The sequence below is a fragment of the Oreochromis niloticus genome, linkage group LG10, assembly GCF_001858045.2.
Source record: "Oreochromis niloticus isolate F11D_XX linkage group LG10, O_niloticus_UMD_NMBU, whole genome shotgun sequence".
Taxonomy (NCBI): domain Eukaryota; kingdom Metazoa; phylum Chordata; class Actinopteri; order Cichliformes; family Cichlidae; genus Oreochromis; species Oreochromis niloticus.
The window spans coordinates 615831-632316 of NC_031975.2; positions in this window are offsets into that span (position 1 = coordinate 615831).

Below are 16486 nucleotides of genomic sequence, written 5' to 3' on the forward strand. Positions count from 1 at the left end.
TTCAGCAACTAACCACTCTTACTAGAATGTATCATGTCATCTCATCAAGGACAAATTAAGTTGTTGAATTTCGTACAGATCCTTCATGATTTAATTATGTTCATAGAAACATGAAATTATTGTGTTTAAATTACAAGTTAGACTTTTTTAATGTAACAACCACCCAATTTACTTTTTTCGGTATACCAAAAAAAAAAAAGTAGAAGCGGCTGCTCGATTTGACTGAGATGGATGCCTTCCTGAAACCACGATCCAAAGCGCACGAGACTGAAAGTTATTGACTTACTTCACTCGAACATGAAATGAACAATTTAATCTAGCCTCTCTGCATATCATGTAGTTTCTACACTATATAGTTACACTTAACTTTAAAGCATGATGCACTTATGTTAAATACACGCAAGATGCTTACGTAAATCAAAGAGTTGGCCAATCCCTTTTTCTCAGTGTTGGGTACACTGAAAAAAAGGGATTGGCCAACTCTTTGATTTACGTAAGCATCTTGCGTGTATTTAACATAAGTGCATCATGCTTTAAAGTTAAGTGTAACTATATAGTGTAGAAACTACATGATATGCAGAGAGGCTAGATTAAATTGTTCATTTCATGTTCGAGTGAAGTAAGTCAATAACTTTCAGTCTCGTGCGCTTTGGATCGTGGTTTCAGGAAGGCATCCATCTCAGTCAAATCGAGCAGCCGCTTCTACTTTTTTTTTTTGGTATACCGAAAAAAGTAAATTGGGTGGTTGTTACATTAAAAAAGTCTAACTTGTAATTTAAACACAATAATTTCATGTTTCTATGAACATAATTAAATCATGAAGGATCTGTACGAAATTCAACAACTTAATTTGTCCTTGATGAGATGACATGATACATTCTAGTAAGAGTGGTTAGTTGCTGAACTCATGAAATTCACAAGATGTCAAACTGCAGGAAAACACTGGAGTTATAAGAGGCAGACAACTACACACACACACCACGTGTATGCTATTGCTATTTATTGTGGTTTAACCTGTCAAGGACAAAAACGTACAAAAAACTTCTGCATCAAGCCTTGAAATCATAGCTTTCCTACTTCTGTTAAGTCTGGATTGTTGGCATGGTGGTTAGTGTTGTTGCTTCACAGTAAGAAGGTCCTGGGTTCAAATCCACAGTTTGGCTAGTTTCCACTGGTTTCTCTCTGGGTATTCTGGTTTCTTCCCACAGTTAAAAGCCATGCAGTTGTTGGAGTTAGGTTAATTGGTGATTCTAAATTACCTGTCAATGTAAGTGCAAATGGTTGTTTGTGATTGACTGGTGGGCTGTCCAGGGTGTACCCTGCCTTGAAACCTATCACTTCAGTGTTATTTCCCAGCCCCCCTGCAACCAGGATAAAGATAGGAGGATGGTATCCATTGAATTCTTATGGTAACCAGGATCTAGACTTTGTTGAATATTATGTAATATGAAGACAACATGTAGTATTTAAGTGACCAAGTAGTATTGGGGTAAAAGTTATTGAATAGTGTTGAAATAAAATGACAAAATTGTGAAGGATTAAAATATTCCAAGAGCTCAACTTACTTCATCTAAACATGTTTCAATCGCGTTTTATGAACACAAAATGCACAGGTTTACTGAATATGAACAAGTTGTGTTGATTGAACTCAATTGTTTAAGTTTCTGCCAAAGCAAAACATTTGTGTGCAACCAATGTCCACTACTGAATCAAGTAAATCCAACATGGCCTTTTTTTCAGTGTATGGTAAATGGTCTGTTTCATTTTCAGTGCTTTTAGACTCTTCCTGGTTGTTGATGTTTGTTTCTAAAGATGTTGTTGATGAGACTTTGAAGAAAGCAGCTTCACCTCTGATCACACACACACTCAACTCCACTCACTCACCTGGAGGATCAACACTCAGGCTAAGGATGCTGATGGGGTTATTGCTCTGGGGATTTAGCAGGTGAGCATTGTTGCCAGTCAAAACTTTCTTGGAAAAGGATTGCAAGAATCCATGTAATTATTTGTTTTACTTGAATCAAAGTGTAATGTTTTTCAATACATCAAATAAAATATTTTTGGAAACTCATTGCATCAAATAAAACTTTCTTGGAAAAACTTTACAAGAATCCATGTAATTATTTGTTTTCCCCCATTCAAATCTATTGGTTTCATTACATCGAATAAATTGTTTGTGGAAAACCGTTGCATCCAATAAAACTTTCTTGGAAACCCTGTACATGAAGTAGAAGGTTTTTGATGTTGTAAGTTCTGGCTTTAATATTTTCAGCTGATAAGGTGAACTTCATACAAACTTTGTGTTAAAAAAATCAAACTATGTCTCGTGAGTGTGTATTGGCGTGTATTGTGACTGCTCCATCATAATGTATGGAGCAAATGTATGGAGCAAATGTCCCCCTGAGGCACAAAGGGCTCAGAGGCACATTTGGCAGCCAGGGTTAGAGCTCAGAAACGTGGAGCCTGGGGGTTGGGGCTAACTACACTGACTGGTAAAAGAATCTAACATCCAAGTGTTACATGGTGTTGCAGGTGACAAAAAGCCATAAACCATTGTTTAGAGGTTGTTGTGGAAGTTTTCCATTTAATAGAGCCTGCAGACAAGCGAAGAGCGGTAGCTAACATTCTTTAATCAAGACAAAGAACAGAAATCAAGCTTGGTGAGGGACTGCCGTGGAGCCTGGGGGGTTGGGGCTAACAACACTGACTGGTAAAAGAATCTAACATCCAAGTGTTACATGGTGTTGCAGGTGACAAAAAGCCATAAACCATTGTTTAGAGGTTGTTGTGGAAGTTTTCCATTTAATAGAGCCTGCAGACAAGCGAAGAGCGGTAGCTAACATTCTTTAATCAAGACAAAGAACAGAAATCAAGCTTGGTGAGGGACTGCCATAGCTGGGGCAGACGGTGAGCATGGCTCTCAGTTAAATACCTCCTACAGGAACAAAAGGCAGTACACAGCTGTTTTCACACCTTTGGTCTTTCCCCCAAAGAAAGTTTCACACTCCCTTGCTATCTCTTACAGTGGAGAAAAGACAAAAAGACTCTTCCTGTGGAGTTGTCTGCTTTCCCCACAACTTCCTTACCAGACCCCCACCGTGTGTCTAACTGTTTGAATGGAGTATGAGGCAGACATGCTAAAACAGTGACCTAAAAGCATTACCAATAAACAAAGTGATCAATACATAAATGAAAGAAATTCCTCTACAAGGTGATTGCCAGTTTTGTTGGGATTTTTAGAGACACAGAGAGTCACAGAGATCCTGTTCTGCATTACTTTAGAAAAATAAAGGGGGTTTCAGAGCTGTTTATATACGAAGCAGTGTTCATAGAAACATTGATCAACCCTGTTTTTGGCATTGAGTGTTACATTTGTGACAGTTTCAATAAAAGCCTGAAAATTCTTGCATTTATACTGGAGAGCAAAGAAAGATTAAATGCTACTTGTACTATGGAAAATCAGTTTCATAAAAGCTACATAAACAGAACTGAAGAAGACTGTGCTTGTAAAACTAGTGGTAACGTGTGAGAATTATAAGACTAATTAAGTTTTAAGACTGTTTCTGCTATCGATACAATTTGTGTTGTTAATCCTGAATGATTCACGGTGACAGCATCATAAGGTCATTTTACTACACACACACACACACACACACACACACACTTGGAAAATCACATAGTTTGACCATAAAATCCCAGAATAATTAGTATTTGAGAATGTGGCAGCAACATCATTAAAGAAAAAATGTCTTTCCATGACACTTTCATTTAAAAATATAAAAATGTGAAGTTTTTTGTGTAAAACATTAAAACAAACAAAAAAACTTAATACCTTAAGAATCTCCTGATGAAATTTGTGAATATCTAGATCAATGGTGTTTCCATGTGAGAGTCTATAGGGCATAGACTGAGGCTGGGTTTTAGAAATACATGATGGTAACATAAGACATGTTAACTCTGAGAACACTAACATTTAGTTTAACGTGCGAGAGGTAAATGCATCACAGAAGCTAAAAAGGAGTTCCTTGTCTCTAGATTAGTTAATATGAATTGAAAATAAACTGATTTGAACAGGTTTGATGCATTATACAAAAAAAAAAAAGGTTGATGAAATTGTTCACATGATCTAAGCAAGAGTCACTCGGAATCTCAAATGTTAAAGTACACTTACTGATTGTACTTTTACTACATGAGCTAATGTAGATGCTCTAAAAGCACGCTGACTGAAAAAGAAGCACACATTTGGAGAAACTGTGCTGTAACTTCTCATACTGTGAAGTTTTCTGACAAAAGTGAATTGAAAACTTATGCTGTACAGCTTACTAAGGGGTCCTTTGATGGGCCATGTGCAATTACACAAAAGAACAAGTTAAATTTCACAATAACACTGACTGGAGAAAAGCCAGTTTGGAATTCTAATTGACATTACAACTGTTGCACATTACTGTAAAATCAGTGCTGTGATAGTTTAAGATCACAACCTGATTTAAAACACAGTCTAACATCAACATTCTTGCCCCTGAAAATAGGCCAGGATGGCTGAAAAATGTACTTTAAAATGAGATTTTCTTTTTGTTTCATTGGAACAGTAAAGTACCATAACAAAGAAATGAGTACACCTTTGTAGATATCACTGATATGGAGTTTTTCATGTTTTACATAAAGACTTAGGGCTGCTAGTTTCCTAGTGGCATTTTCTCATTTAAACCATGGTGACTTAAAAGTTTAGCAGCAAGACACTTGTTTCCTTTGCTCCATCAAACATTTCTTTCAGCCATCTGTGTTTATCAGAGCGATATGTGACTAATTTTTTATTGAATCACCAGAAAGTACACAAATACAGGATTAAATATTTTATTTATTTATCAAAGATACATAATTACACATTGATACAATGAACAAGGTGTGAATGAAAATTACACATGGTGTAAGAAAAACATTATAACATACAAATAAGTGTTTTATGATAATCTGACATAGTTTAAAAGCATAAGAATGAGTGTTTTTAAAAAGAACATGTTCTTTGATGATCACATTACATGTATCAAATTTTAAAAGCATAACGTAGGGAGCAAAGTGTTCACAAAAACAGTTTTATGATTACTTTTTCCACAGTGCTTGTATGCCTCTTGCAAAACTATGTACTTTTCACCATAAGACACAATGACTCACAATTATCTAAGACCAGCCATGAAATGTCTGTCGCTTCATTACAATCATTTGTCCCCGCTGCTGCCCTCAGATCCAGTCTTCTGTACTGGGGGGTAAAATTGCTTTTTTGGTGGTTCGTAAAAAAAATATCTCAAAAAGCGATGTTGGTGAGGGGACCAGAAACACTGGGTTGCAGAGCAGTTGGTAAGGACTTGTATATTTCTGGAGAGTCTGCAAAAGCTGTCTTGCTCGTGCTCCTGATTGGATATGTGGAGCCCGGCTCTGATATCTCACTGGTGGCAGCTAAAGGTAGGCACGCCTTGGAGGCGGAGTTGGTCTCGGGCGCAATCTTTCAAACGAGCCTCACGGCATTTCAGGCAACCTCAGGCCGGAAACAACATCCGGTCACTCGCGGTCAAAATCCACGGAGAGCTGGTGTTTCGCAGGGATCAGGTTAACACATCTGGCTTAAATGAGAGTCTAAAAAATATAAAGAAAAACAAAAAGAATTTTAAAACACGCAAACTAGCAAAATATCAAAGGAGCATAACATAACAATAACAAGAGGATATGAGATACCTGATGAGAAAATGATAGGTGATGTAGAGATGTAATGTATAAGCTTTGACGGGAGTTAAACTGGATCTTATATATATTTTTAAAGTGTATTGTACGTGGGATAGGCTCCAGCGCACCGCGCGAGCCTGAAAAAAGGATAAGCGGAAGCGAATGGATGGACGGATGGTGTATTGTACGTGTTACAAACCAATGTGATATTTTTTAAATGAAAGGATTGAGAGAATGGTAAAAAGGAAAATGCAAAAATGTAGTTAGAGAGGAAGATTAACACTTACCGAGTGATATGCACATAGGGAAAGCGACGCGAGTTGTTGTTGATCCCTGGTTCTCGGTTGTTGCGAGCTCGTTTCCCGCAGGCTCTTCTGCACTTCGGGTGTAGCGATGAGGCTCAAAACACCCCAATTAGACAAAGTAAAGGCGATCCGCGGTGTGAGGGGACCAAAACTTTCACCTCCTTTTAGCTGGTAGAAAAAGATTTTGCTCTCTCTTAGGCTGAAGGCATAGCCCCAAAATCGGAATCTCTCTTGCATAGGGTTTTTTTTCCGGTAGAAAAGAAGAGTTACATTTAGGCCTAAATGTTAAATTATTTAACCTGAGTGAGAGCCAGCTGTCCATGCTTCCGAAGTCAGATGGCTTGTGAGACACCGTTGCAAGTCTTAACCTGAGCGGGGGGGATCGTGAAAATCCAAGCTGAGCGCGATTGGGTGAGCGGGGTGCGAATGGAGCCGCCCCTTTTGTAATGTGATTGTCATGGGGCAGTAAGGTTTACCTAGGACGATTGATATGCACACAGGTAAAAGTGCCGCTAATTGTTTTAGCGGTCTGGCAAAGGGGGTATTATTGTGAATTGGTCTGAGTACCGCTAATTGTTTTAGCGGTCTGGCGAAGGGGGTATTATTGTGAATTGGTCTGAGTACCGCTAATTGTTTTAGTGGTCTGGTGAAGGGGTATTATTGTGAATTCGGTCTGAGTGGCGGCAGGGCAGCGGGCACCTGGGAGGCGGAGTGGATCTCCGGCGCAAATTTCAAACGAGGTAAGCAGCATTCGGGGATGAGCCGGGGAACGAACAAGAAGGAAAAAGAGAATGCTCTGGTTGCGGGCCGGTGCGGCTCGGAGCGAAGGGAGAACTTAGACTCTGAGCGGGATTTGAGAAAAAAGACTAAGGATTTGGTTTCAGGATTTGCCCTGTTATCGAATATAAGGTTTTGGGTATACGGGGGTTCCCTACAGGTTATTTCTAGGGGTTTTTTGTTTTGCGTATTTTTGGAGAGAAACCGCGGAGGTTTTTTTTTTTTGTTTTTCAGGAGGATTGGCCGGTTATGTGCCTAAGGATCGCGAGTAAGAACTTAGACACGGAGCTAGTGATAGGGCTGTTTTTTGAGAAAAAAAGACTAAGGCTTTTGTTTCAGGATTTGCCCTGTTATCGAGTATAAGGTTGGGGATAGGAGGGTGCCTACAGGTTATTTCTAGGGTTTTGGAGAAAAACGCGGAGGGTTTTTTGTTTTGTTTTGTTTTTCAGGAGGTTTTTTTTTGTTGTTTGTTTTTTTGCTGTAAGCCGCTGGGAGCCGCGGTGCGTTTATGATCGCGAGAGTTTTTTGCGACTCGGACTTTGATTTTAAATTTCTTTGTTCGGATTAAACAAATGCATATAAATTGAAATAAACTTTTCCCACAAGGCATGCACCCTGTATGTCTGGCCATTCTGAACGTTACAAAAGCACAAGTTTAACTAAGCACATTTATACTGGTTTAACACATTTTCACCCATAAACACGGAGCCCCCCACAGAAGCACGGTCCCGAGTCAGGCGCGCGCACGAGCGCGCCTAGACACACAGGCGCGCTCGTGCGCGCCCTGTGCACTCATGCGCTGTCATGCGCTGACCCACCACCAGATGGCGTTTCTTTAGGGGAAAAAGGAAAAAGTTTTTAATGGATTAAAAAAATAAAAGAATGCTATTTGATATAAAAACTTTTCTAAAATAAGCAATTAGTTCTTATTTTTGGGGGGAAGAAAAGCAATGAACTAGCATATTTTATGAAAATCATAATTTTTATGAATATCATATTTTTATGAAAATCATAATTTTTATGAATATCATAATTTTTATTAATATCATAATTTAATTATCATAATTTAATTATCATAATTTAATTACTTACTGAGCTCATGAATAATTCATAGAAACTAACACTCAAAAAGCTCATGAATATTTTTGACATAAGGGGTATAATATCACTCTCTTGCAGAGCAGCGTATAAACAGTAAGAAAGATGAGTGAAGAAGACGACCTGTGTTAATAGAAAGGTTTGAAATCTGCTTTTGAATGTACATACAGATGTCATTTATCTCATGTAAGCAGGTAGCTTGTTCCAAAGAACAGGACCACTGTAACTGAAAGAATCTTCATCATACTTGGATCTGATTCTGGAAACAGTTCAAAAATCTGAATGTGATGACCTGAGAGGTCTGACTGGGTTGGACACCATGAGAAAATCAGACATGTACTGGGAGGCCAAATCGTTGAGAGCTTTGTGAACTAATAGAAGATTTTAAGGTAATTCTATACTGCACTGGTAGCTGATGCATTGTTTTCAATCTGGGGAGATGTGGTTAAAACTCCACGTACCGCCAAGGATTCTGGCTGCTGCATTCTGGACAAGCTTAAGGCATCATACTGATGAACTGGGGAGTCCTGCAAATGGACCAAAATCTAACCTACTTGATATAGAAGAATGGACCAATTTCTCAAAGTCAGTTTGAGATAACAGTTTTCTAAATTCATTTTTTTTTTTTTAAGTTAATCACGTCACTGCTTTCTGTTATCAAAACTGAGCTCACTGTCCAAATCAATACCATGCTCCCAACTGGCTCATTGTGTTTCAGTGAAGTGGTTGATAATTATGAACAGATTTTCTGCCTCTGACTTTTTGGACCAACATGTGTTTCTGTCGTGTCTCTTGAGTTCTCTGTCGTTGAGACATCCAGCATTTCATGCCATGAATGCAGTTTATTAGTTTGTGAACAGATTTTACATCATCAGAGGAACATAATAAGTACAACAGTGTATTATCTGCATAACAATGGTTGGACATATTATGATTCTTTATCACAGTACAAGTGGGAGCATGTAGAGGTTAAATGGTAATGGATCGAGGATTGACCCTTGAGGAACCCCTGACTGAATTTTTGTTTGTGCAGATCTAAAAAACTGCTAATTGGATAAGATGAGAGCCAGTCAGAACCTGACTGTTAAACTAATCAAGTCATGAAGCCTTTGTATTAGAACGGTCCACAGTGTTAAAAGCAGCAGTGAGATCAAGAAGGACTCAAACTGAAACTCGGAGACACTGTTGATCCTTGGGTCATTGATGACTTTAGTTTCTGTGCCTTGATTGGTTCTGAATATCATAAAAACTGTTAGTTGAAATATATTTATTCAGTTGTTTGTATAAAGTGTTTTCAAATACTTTGCTGGGGAATGAAAGATTAGAAAGGGGTCTATAACTATTAATTACCAGTGGATACAAGTTATATTTCTTGAGCACCGGTTTGGTTACAGCACATTTAAGAGACACGGGTAAAATGCCAGACTGGAGAGAGCTGCTGATAATATTTACTGAGTGATTTGTAAAACAGCAGATTTGAATAGTTTGGTGGGCAGTAGCGGTTTTAGACGCGGGCGACACGGGCGGTTGCCCGGGGCGGCATCGTGGTGGAGGGCGGCATCACGGGCATCGGCAAAAAAAAAAGAAGAAGAAAAGAAATGCTCGTACTCATGCTGCCCCGACGTCAGCCAGCGCATATTGGGAATGGCATAGGCACCGATCGGTTTTCTATCGCCCATTTGCTGGGAGTAAGGGCGCCCTTAGTTTCCGAGGTGCACCTGCTGCTTGCGGCGCAGGGAGGAGAGGGCGAGGCGGCGGGGGATTCTCTGACCGGCTGGAGCAGCGTCTAATAACCAACTCGCAAAATAAAACAAAATAAAAACAAACCAACAAACACGAAAACATCAGACATTATGATACAGACTTATAATTTGCACCGATGTTTTTTCGAAATTCTATACACAAAAAATGAGCGCGAGAGCCCTCGGTGCGCCTGCTCGCTGCTGAAGTCAAAGTAAACTTTATTGTCATCTCCGCTACATACAGTCCAGTATATAGAGAGACGAGACGACGAGGCTCCAGTTACAGCAGTGCAAGTAAACAAACAACATATATATAAGAAGAGTAAAAAAAATAAATATACACTTTAGGACTCGGGGTAAAGGGATCAATAACAATTTAAAATTTACAGTTTGATGATTTAAAGTTTCACACACAACCCGTCGAGGAGGGGGGGGGGGGGGGGCTGCTGCTTCCAAATAGAGCACATTTCATTTATAATGTTATAAATCCAAGCCTATTATGTATTCATGATTTGAATCCTGGGTTGTGTGAAATGTCAGAAATGCACCCTAGACAAAGTGAATCTGTGAACTAAGGTGTAGGTCTATTAGGTTATGTTGTGGTGATCCTCGGGTTGAGGGATGGGTGTTCATACTGGAGTGCAAAATTAAAACCAATGGAAGATGGACAAGAAAAGTTCAAAGCCGTGATCAGTTTAGAAAAAAGAGAAAAGAAGAGGAGGAGAAACGAGCAAAAGATACAGGTAAGCAGATGTGTCATTGGATAATGGCAGGTCATCCTGAAACAATCAGAATCAGAATACTTTATTAATCCCTAAGGAAATTATGTGGGTTACAGTTGCTCCAAGAAGAAATGGTAAAAATAGCAACAGTAACAGACTAAACTCCAAACAATACAATATGTTACAGATTTTAATATTAATTAGTCAGTGTCAGTTGTTGATTTGTCCTGTTCTCATTGTATGACAAATTATGATGGCTGTTTGGTAGCCGTTTGCATACTATGCATACTCTCTCTCTCTTCATATGTGTGTGTGTGTGTGTGTGTGTTTCTCTGGTGAAATTCAGTATGGTTCCGACAACAGTTTTATGTTAATGTACAATCCTTAATATGTTGTGTGTGTGTGTGTGTGTGTTTGGGGGGGGGCAGAGGGAGTGTTCGCCCAGGGCACCAAACAGGCTACGACCGCCACTGTTGGTGGGGATGGGGTCGATGATCCTCCAGATCTTTAGAATTTAAAGGTGCGAAAGCGGACATTTAGCTTGTTGCAGTAAGTTGTTCATTATGTGAGGCCACACTAGATAAATTACTATGAAAGGCTTAGATATTATGAAATTAATATAATAATATTAGAAACTTTGTTTTTAGACACAAATTCATCACACTTATTGGCTGAAATAAATTCAGCTGGTGTGGTTTTGGAGGCATTAAAAATTTATCAATGGTTGAAAACAAAAAAGCAGAATTAGACTGGTTATTGTTGATCAGCTGGGAGATGCAGGGTTTTCTAGCTGATTTGATTTTATTGTTGTAGCAGTAGTAAAAAAAGTGAATTTTTTTTGTAGATTTCAACATGAGTTTATTTTTTTCCATATTTCTCTCGGCTCTCCTGCAGTGTCTTTTTGCCATCTTTACCTTTTCGCTGTTTCTTCCGGGTGCTTTTGGTGGATTGTGTACATTAATAGTTTTGACAGGAGCAATGTAGTTAATAATGTGAGAGACTGAAGTTCTTCATCATTTCATCACCTGATGACAATAACGGTCGTGTACACCAGGTAGTGTGATAACGTGTTCGCCCAAATCACCGGAACACAAACATCATAAAGCCCAGAAGCCCCAGATTGGTTGGAACCAATAGCAAACACCAAGAAGCGGAGAACACCAGCATGCTGTGTGAGAAAAATGTAAGGGTTCCCAGAGAGAAGAGGCCAAAACACTGGAAAAGCCGAGGGACAGCGAAGAGACTTGAAGCCTAAGTGGAACACCAGCCAGCACAACCCAGGTGCCACGACCCACCCCCAAAACCGCAAGACAACCAGGCCCAAAGGGGGCCCACCTGAGCCCCGCACTCCTGCACACTCACCAATCACAGAAGCAAGAGACACCCATCCCAACACAAAGAGGTGGGCAAAGGGACATGGCAGTGGGACTGCAGGGAGAACCACGGGACCACACCACACAGGCCAACACAACGCATTGGGGACAGACCAAGGAAAAGGGAAGGGAGCCAGAGAGCCAAGTCGGAAAGAACTGGCAGGATCAGACAGCCCTACTCCCGCACTGCCCGGAGCCCAGAGCCCACCGATGACTGCCAAGGTACCCACCCCAACATAGCAAACCACCCCTCATGGAGACGGCAAGGGCGACACACCAGGCCAACCCTCACCCCCGAGAAAAGGACGAGAGAGAAAACAGGACCAAGAGAGGGGCCACAGGGGGCTGCTTTTTTTTTTTTTTTTTTTTTTTTAAATTGGATAAATAATGATACAATTATATACATCATGAATGTTCTCCAATTCCCTGATTGGGAACGTCTATAAATTATTACAGTTTATTAAATAGATTTCCCAACTGCTGGATGAACTGGGACTGGCAGCCCGGAGGGCTCCACATCCCCTGCAGTAGCCCCAGTCTCAGAGGCAAGGTGGAGCAATGGAGAAACCAGGGAGGGGGTGAAACCAAGCCTGCTGGGCCCCATGGTAGGTGGTTGTAGGTATGTCGAGTGTAGGAAATCTTGTTTTATTGTGTTTTTAATTTGTGTGTAATAGAGAATATTTCTGTTGTCTAATCCAAATCTTTGAAACAGATTAGAGGCTGACATGAGCTTATTATCTTCGAAGATCTAATGAAGAGTCCTTTCTGTTCTCATGTTCTAAAGTGAAGAGTTCCTCTGTTAATCTGAAAATCTGAGCTGTGCCAAATTGGAGAGAGACTACAGGGTTCTGTTAAAGAATTTGTAATCTCAAGGGTTTTCCACCAAGCTGTCAAGGTGGAGGAGATTAAAACAGTTATTTGTTCTAATTCTATCCAGGATTTGTGGGCTGCATTTGGGTGAATCCATTTAATAATATGTTCTATCTGGTTAGCTAGATAGTAATGTAGAAAATTTGGTGCCTCTAATCCCCCAGTACATTTGTTCTTCTGGATAGTGGGGAGACTGATTTTAGCTTTTTTGTTTTTCCAGTTGAACTTTATGATTTGAACCATTTTAATGTAGGCTTGAATTCAATTATTGAAAAAAATGTCATTGACTTGGGTTAAAAAAATCAATCAAGCAAAGGTTTATATGGAAGCTGTTTACTCTAATAAAGAGATGGGTAGATTATTCCAGCATTACAAGTTGCTGTTGATCTTAAGTGTGATAGATAGTCTGATAGGAGAAGACATTTATACCTAGATACTTGATATTTCCTGATTGCAAAGATAAGTTCAGATCTTGGGCTGCTTGTTTTTTTTTCAATATTAGAATTTCTCGTAAGGAAAAAGCGTTTTGAGGAAAAGATTGAAAAATCCCTGTTTGTTTCATTTCTGAGTCTTCACACATTGCCAAGAACAAAATATTGGTCTTCCATACATTCCTTTATTATTTTGGCAGATTGCTAATGTCTTATACATTATACATACCATGAATATATTAAATATGAAAAGGAATATTAAAATCAGCAAATATACTGTCATCCAAGAAACTTGGATGAGTGATGAAATGTGTCTCCCACTGAAAACACTACGTCCAGATGAGCATACTCAACCTTTTGGGTTTCTAAATGAAACTGTTTATTATCAAGTGGAAAAACCTAATAATTGGTTGGGCCACCCTTAGCAGCAACAACTGCAATCAGGCGTTTGTGATAACTGGCAGTCTTTTACAGTGCTATGGAGGAATTTTGGCCCACTCATCTCTGGGGAATTGCTGTAATTGAGCCACACTGGAGGGTTCTCGAGCATGGACCATCTTTTTGAGGTCATGCCACACCATCTGGATTAGCATTGATTCAGGTCAGGACTTTGACTAGGCCACTCCAATGTCTTTATTTTGTTTTTCTTAAGCCATTCAGAGGTGGACTTCATGTTGTGTTTTGGATCGCTGTCCTGCTGCAGAACCCAAGTGCACTTCAACTTGAGGTCACAAACAGATGACAGGACAGTCTCCTTCAGGATGTTTTGGTAAACAGCAGAATTCATGGTTCCATTTACCACAGCAAATCTTCAGGTCCTCAGGCAGCAAAACAGCCCCAGACCATCACACTACCACCAGTATATTTTACTTTTGGTTCTTAAATGCACTGTTATTTTTACACCAGACACAAATCTTCTGAAAAGTTCACCTTTTGTCTTGTCAGTCCACAGAGTATTTTCCCAAAGTCCCAGGGATCATCAAGATGTTTTCTGGGAAAACTGAGATGAGCCTTTATGTTCCTTTTCCTCAGCAGTGGTTTTCATCTTGGAACTCTTCCATGCTGGCCATTTTTGCTCAGGCTCTTTCTTATGGTGGAGTTACGGACCTTAACCGAGGCAAGTGAGGCCTGCTGGTCTTTGGCTGTTGTTCTGGGGTCTTTTGTGACCTCTTGGATTAGTTGTTGTGGTGCTCTTGGGATAATTTTGAAAATTAAAATTAAGGGGTGGCTGTAGCTCAGGAGGTAGAGCAGGTCACCTACTGATCAGAAGGTTGGTGCAAGTATCCCTGAGCAAGATACTATCCACAAGTTGCATCCATGAATGTGTGTGAACGCTTAGATAGAAAGCACTTAAAGCATAGTGCTTTCTATCTAGTGGGTGAATGTGGCATGTTGTATAAAGTGCACTGAATGCTTTGCATGAGTAGAAAATTGCCTCATAAGAATCAGTCCATTTATCATTTAGGTCAGCTGGCCACTTGGAAAGGTTCACCACTGTTCCATATTTTTCCCATTTGTAGATAATGGCTCTCACTGTGGTTTGTTGGAGTCCCACAGCTTTAGAAATGGTTTTTATAACCTTTTCCAGACTGAGAAATTACTTTGTTTCTTTGTTCCTGAAGTTCCTTGGATTGCGGCATGATGCATGGCTTTTTAGGATCTTTTGGTCTACACCACTTTGTCAGGTTTGTCCTATTTAAGTGATTTCTTGAAGAACAGTTGTGGCAGTAATAACGCCTGAGTGTGGCTAGAGAAACTGAAATCAGCTTTTCAAAGATGTGATACACCGCAGTTAATTTATGTTATAACAGGGGAGGGCAATCAGGTTTTCACAGGGGCATCCATGTACAAGTGCATTTATTTCCCACCTTAATCATAAACATCTTTATTTAGAAACTGCATTTTGTGTTTACTTGTGTTCTCTATGTCACGCTTTCATCAGGGTCCTAACAGTACTTATTACAGACAACATTTTAAATGTCATGTCCATCTGAATAGAAAAGAATTAAAACATATGAGATAATGAGGTTTCACCAAGGATTGGTATAAACCTGAACTGCTTAATAAGCGATACATTATGCAAATAAAGTATGATAATGATTAAAAATGGTTTAAACCCATAAAAATAAAAAATATGAACCACTATTAAAAAGTCCTGTGGAAACCTGCTGGAAACAAACTCTTAAGAAAGAAAATCCAAAATGTGACCCATTTTTTCCTATGAGAATTAACTTGACCTCCTCTCTGGTTGGGCCTAATCATCTCTATGCTTATAAACAATAAGGATAATGTTTTTCGTGGATGCACCCAACGACAGGACTGGTAGTGTATTTTTTCATAATGAAGCCCCTGTGTAACACTGGTGAATTTTAACTTGATCAGAAGATTTAACACGACTACTGAGCTGGTGGTCAATAATTAATAAATACACAAAGGTTGATTATGTTTATGCAGATATCATGTATTAAAACAAAAAGAATAATAAAAATAAACAAATATCCACTCTTGCTGCAGCAGTTGAATCCAAAACCGATTTAAAGTGCACAAAGACGACCAAATTTTCTTTTAGCCTAGAACAAGCAATAAAGACTCACAAATTACACAAATATTCCCCCTGAATAAACAACAGTCACTACAATTACAAAAACACTGGCCCACACAGGAGGGATACCATCCATAGTTTTATATGCATACTGTTTCAGGGTCCTGGGTTTGGGGTGAAACCCTCCATGCATGGTCAGGAGCTTCCTTGTCTTTATGTCAGTGGCTTCTATCTCCTCCTTTGCCCAGCTTGACCTGTTCACCAGCAGGGCATAGTTGTTAACTGCCCAGATCTTGTTCCTCCCATTCAGCTGTCTTCAGGACTTGCATTACCCTCTGCAGGTATTTGGAAGTTGCGGATTTCCTTGCAGCCTCTTCATGGTTCCCATTTGCTTGTGGGATTCCCAGGTACGTGTAGCTGTCCTCATTGACTGCAATGTTGCCTTTTAGTAGTACAGTCCCCTCAGTTCTGACTACTTTCCCTCTCTTCCTTACCATCTTCTCCAGTTTGACACACCAATGTCGTTGCTATAGATCCTGGTGTGATGGTGGTGTGGATCAGTATATTGATGTCTCGTTCACTAGTGGCAGCTGTTGTGTTCAATTTTTTTTAGAAGGATCTGTCGTTATCTGTTGTTTAAAAAGATTTAATTTGCTTTGGCAGTTGAAATTAAAAGTTACAGCGCTGGACCTTTGCGTGATACAATACTCTGCCTCACAGAAAGGATAACCCTGAAACATGCTGTACATACGGTGGCCCTGAGAGGCCAAACGGACTGCAACTTAAGAAAACACCAGCAATAAGAAAAACGCTGCAAAAGCACACACAACACAATGGAAATAGGAAAAAATAAAGCAGAAATAGGAAAAACGACAACGGAAATAGGAAAAAACAGCAAAAGGGAAGTG